The 5547-nt window shown below is 37.8% G+C and overlaps 1 long non-coding RNA gene across 1 annotated transcript; it reads right to left on the reverse strand.

Annotated features, from left to right (window-relative positions):
• Nucleotides 1-1150: 1150 nt before the first annotated feature.
• Nucleotides 1151-5312, reverse strand: LOC119515635. The gene is made up of 3 exons (XR_005213115.1): nt 5180-5312; nt 2922-3135; nt 1151-1428 (listed from the first exon to the last, which is right to left on the reverse strand). It is a non-coding gene; the product is annotated as an uncharacterized LOC119515635 (long non-coding RNA).
• Between the last annotated feature and the right edge of the window lie 235 nt (nt 5313-5547).

Consider the following 5547-nt stretch of genomic DNA (forward strand, 5'->3'; position numbering starts at 1 on the left):
CAGTCCTTGTGTCTGCTGCTTTTTCCAAAAAGAGTTAATGTAAAAGAGTTAACATGAAGACTGACTGTGATGGGTCTCCTGAAGCCAAACCGTGCCAGCTCTATTTCAGAGGAACTTTTTTCTCTCTGCTGATTCCTAAAAGGAATGCAAAGGGATGTGGGGGGTCGGCGTGGGGGCAGAGTATCACAAAAATTCTCTTTCTTAATGTAAAGGGAACACTCAGCTTTGAAATTATCCCCCTTTAATTTGGGGGTTAATTTGGGGGTTGCTTTAATCTTTGAGGGCCACAGTATTCCACTCTACTTCCTTCCCCTCTTTTCCAATTTTTCCCTTGAAGAGAAGGCTGCAAATCTGTACAGACTGGAGAAGAAAGACTTAAGGTGCTCCAGGCACTTTCTTTGAAAGAATATTCCCAAAGGTGCTATGGCCAGTGACTTAGTCTCTCTCTACACAGCATTTTCTCTTCTGTAGAGTAGAGACAGATTTATACCTATTGAGCACTTAGTGAAGATTCACAGATAGTTCTAATGTCTATCGCATATGGTGTTTGTGAAGACCGAATAAGCTAACACACAGAGCACAGGTCTGAGAAGTAGTGAGGGCACAGCAATGTCACTGTCCACCATCATCACCATCACCATCATAGTGAATTGTGGTGAGATTTAAGAGGTCCAGGGACTAACGATGAATGTCTGTACAATAGTTAATGTAACAATGGGGAGCCTGGATTTTGGAGTCAAGTACACTTGTGTGCCAATTCCCCTGCCACTATTTCCACATAGGTGACTTTCAGCAAGTTATCTAAGCATTTAAACCTCAGTGTCCACATCTGTGAAAGGGAGCCAATAAAGTATCTACCTCAAAAGGTTGCTATGAGAATTGTACTTATGTATGTACTTAGCACAGTGTTTTACATATCATATATGTTTACGTGTTACTAGATGGTAGGTGTTATTAATATTATTTGTCTACTTAATATATTTTTTATAATAAGGGCATCCTTCAGATTTGGCCCCAAAGGGCAAATGTTTATCTACCCATCCACACACCTTAAGGATACAAATTCTTTTCATAATTAGTTTGTTTTATGGTAGATGGTAGAGCATATTTTTTAGTCTCTGGAAATATTTAAACCAAAGTGTTAGCAAGTAATATAGGCATTGAGAAACAGGAGCGCCAATCAGCCTAAGAAACTAAGTCTGGGTCAAATTTTCCCCGGTGAAATTGGATCCTTGCTGTTGTAACAAGTAGTCCCAAAATCTTTGTGGTTTGACACAAAATATGGTTATTTACTGTTCATATCATAGTTGAATGCAAGTCCACAAGGAACGCCTGTCTCCAGTCATTTCTGGACCTGGGATCCACCTGTCAACTGGCTTTGCCATCCTTTAGGGCCTCCAAGTCTTCAGGTGGATTATTTCCAACCATCTAGTAGAGAAGAAAAGAAAGAATATGTGGAGGATCACACAAGACATTTTAGGGGCCAGTCCTGGAAAAAACTACATCATTTCTGTCTCCATTCCATTGTTCAGAATTCAGTTACATGATGCCACCTAACTTCAAGGGATGATGAAAATTGTAATCTTCCTGTGCAAAAAAGAGATCTGAGTATCACTTAACACTGTTTCTGCCTTAAGTGAGTAAGTGGAGTTCACTTTATATCTCTCAATCCAATTTTAATTAATTAAAGGACAACACCTACATACTTTCTTGGAAATACCTCATTCAGACCATGAATAATTTATCCTTGCAAAAGGCAATCATATAATTTATGGTCCAAACTGGGTCAATTTTGAGAGTGAGAAGAGGTGTTAAAAACAAATAAAATTAAACAATAGTTTGAAATACTGTTTAATTAACCAATGTACTGGTTTTAATTTATTGGTAGAGCTATAGAACAGTTCAGATCAAAAATTATTTACAAACAAGTCTTTTAAAAAATTAGCATATATTCATATCTATTAAAATGATATTTTAAAAACTTAGTATCAATTATCTGAATATTAAATAATAATATGAGCCAAATAATTTTCCCTGGTAAACATCCGTATACTTTAACCAGTTTCTTAGCCATATTGGTTTCTAATGCCATATTACATTATTTTTCTAAATAATTTTTTTTCAACATTATATCATTATTTTTGTTTTCATAAAATCACCTGAGATCTTTTTGGAAATTGTATAACAGAAATGAGACACTTTTTATTCCAAGAGAAAATCTCTTTGCATTTGCTGTGCTGCCGGCCAAGTTCACAGTAAATTCTGCTAAATGAAGGCTATTATCAATGCTATTTCTGTATTGAAATATATAAATCTTTCAGCTCAAATATTTTCACAGGTACTAACTTTCTGTCCCTCTTCCAAGTACCTTTCTTAGGCAAGTGTTTGTACAAGCAAAACTTGCCAAAAAACTTTAACTTTATTTGATTTTTTTTTTTTTTTTTGGACTGTTTTTGCCAAACTTAGATGCACAGAGTCTGAGAGCTTCTCAATTTCATTTTATTCTGGTATATAGAATATAAGTTTATCCAGTTAAAAATTGGGGCTCTAGCAACAGATTCTTCCCACAAGCTGAGTTATTCCATAACATAATTACAGAGTTTCAAACAGAAATCTTACACACCATTTGAGCTCTTGTTGTTTAATATGTTTAACGTATAGAAATAAATTTGAATGTCTTTCCACCTGTAAGCTTTGTGGTCAATAACGTCAAATCCCTAAAAGCTTCAAAGGCTGAAATTTTCTTGACACTCCATTTGTTAAATACTTTGATTAACATTTCCAACTGATTTCTGAACCAAATTTAGAAACAAATTTTTTACAAAAAAAATAGTTCCCCTTCACCAAAATGAACTTCCAAAATATTTATTTAAATTCCATGAGTTAGACGAGAAAAAGAATCAAACCATCAATGGATTTACCTTCACTAATTTCCTACATGAAGCATGCTTTGAAAGCCTCACGCAGGATGCCCCACGGGGCCAAGGTCAAACTCGCTGGTCCACCAAGGGTGCACCAGGGGCAGCAGCCTGAGTTCTCCCACCACCCTGTCTGGAGGAAGCTCGCCAACCACAGCCACTCCATGAATGCACCCTGCATGCTTTCCTAGAATGGGAAATGTTGATTTTAAGGTACCTGGAAAAGGATGGGAAAAGAAAAATGGGTCATCTCTATTCCTTTGCAGACTTAATTTCTTGTTCACTCCATGTGTATCTCACACATTGTTAGGCAAGACCATGGATGGAGCTGGGAGTATAATGTGGATTTATTTCAAGTCTATCACAGGTGATGCTAATACAGATGTTGATAGTAATTCTTCACTTAAAGGAAAAAGTCAGAGACTAATGCTAACCCAGATGGATGTCAGGACAACAGAACAAACCTCAAATGTCCCAAGCAAACCAGTGGATGTGTTTGGTCCCTATGGCCATGATGTTGTACCTCTTCAATTCCTTGGCGTTTTCCCCAATTAGATCCCAAGTAACTTATTTATCTTTCAGGTACCCCAAATGGGATCTCCTTGGCACACAGAACCCACTATGTCCTGATGACCCCTCAGTTTCTTTGGCATCAGAGAGGGCCTTGCTGACATTCAGTGCCCTCTCCCGGAGCCTGTCCCCCACTTTCTGAGTGGAGGGCAGAGGACACAGGATTAATTGGCTAAAATTCACCAGAGGCCCCTGGTGTCAAAAAAAAGAAGCCTCCAGGGGTAACGAAAGTTCTTTTAACACTCATGAAGCATGAGGGTGTCCGGGGAGTGGGCTGGGGAGAAGTAATGAGTGAAATATCTCAGTCACGCCATTTTTTTTAAATGTAATTTATTGAGATATATTCACATACCATACAATCATCCAAAGTGTACAATCAGTTGTTCATAGTATCATCAAACAGTTGTGCATTCATCACCACAATCAATTTTTTGAACATTTTCATTACTCAAAAAAATAAGAATAAGAACAAAAATAAAAAGTAAACAAGAACACTCAAAACATATCATACTCCCCCCCTATTATTCATTCACTTTTTGTCCCCCCTTTCTTCTACTCATTTGTCCATACACTGGATAAAGGGAGTGTGAGCCACAAGGTTTCCACAATCATACAGTCACACATATAAGCTATATAGTTACACGATTGTCTTCAAGAATCAAGGACACTGGATTGTAGTTCAAGTTTCAGGTATTTCTTTCTAGCTATTCTAGTACACTAGAAACTAAAAAGGGATATCTATATAATGCATAAGAATAAGCACCAGAATGACCTCTCGACTCCATTTGAGATCTCTCAGCCACTGAAACTTTATTTTGTTTAATTTCTCTTCCCCCTTTTGGTCAGGAAGAATTTCTCAATCCCATGATGCCAGATCCAGGCTCATCCCCAGGAGTCATGTTCCATGCTGCCAGGGAGATTTACACCCCTGGGAGTCATGTCCCACATAGGGGTGAGTTCACCTGCTGAGAGTCACACCATTTTTAACCCAGTTGCACCTTGGGATTCTCAGGTAGGCTGAACCAGAGACCTGTTCACCAAATTGCATGAACAGGTACAAGCCCCCTGCCCCAACACACACACAGACACACAGACACACACACACACACACACACACACACACACACACACACACACACACACACACACACACACACACACACTCCCCCCCGCTCCAAAAGCTCCAGACTGCTAGATTTAGGACAAATTAATGAAATACAGCTTTAAATCCCAGAGAGGAAAACTTGGTGTTATTTATTTCAAGAGTTAGTTCAGTGTGAAAAGATAAAGAGGTTTAAGAAAAATATGTAAAATAAACATGCATTTTGTTATAGTTTACATTCTACAATTCTGTCTCTAAAATATCCCTTCTAGCAGCATTCACAAGTAGATCATTGTCTGCATTTAATTAAAACATTTCTTATTTTTAAAGCAGTCACTAGAAAACTAGGAGATTTCACCAAATCATTCATTTACTTAACCATTCACTCAAATATTCATTCGACATATATTCGTCAAACACCTTTGGAGAAAAATGGCACCTCAGGCTATGTAAAGCCATAATATTTTTCAGAAGGGAACTTATTAAGGATGTGGGATGCTCCTTAGATGTAGCCAAGGGTGATAGTCACAATATTTAACAAAAGGTACAGCATGAGCACCAGTCAATCAGAATGACACCCGCCACTCACCCAGTAAGAAAGGATAAAGCCAAAGCACGCTGTGGTTGTTCCAGATCTTGCCAGCTAGAAACAGTCCTGAAGCAACCTTAGCTTCTGAGAATGGTGAAGATAGATCTTCTTAATGACTAACACTTTTAACTGCTGCGGTGAAAGCAAAAATAAGTTGAGCTGTAAGTTTAATAGTTCTCCAGTATTATTTTCTATAGAACTAAAAGGAAAAACAGTCTTAAAACATGTATAGCCCTCTTTCATTCCACTGTGCCAATTCAAGATGAAAACTAGAGAAGTCACTAAGTGTCTGCTAAATATAAACAAGGTGCTGGTTTATAATATCTAATCTTCACAACAACCTTGTAAGTACTATAAACCCATTCAGC

Source organism: Choloepus didactylus, chromosome 19 (genome assembly GCF_015220235.1).
Source record: "Choloepus didactylus isolate mChoDid1 chromosome 19, mChoDid1.pri, whole genome shotgun sequence".
NCBI classification, from domain to species: Eukaryota; Metazoa; Chordata; class Mammalia; order Pilosa; family Megalonychidae; genus Choloepus; species Choloepus didactylus.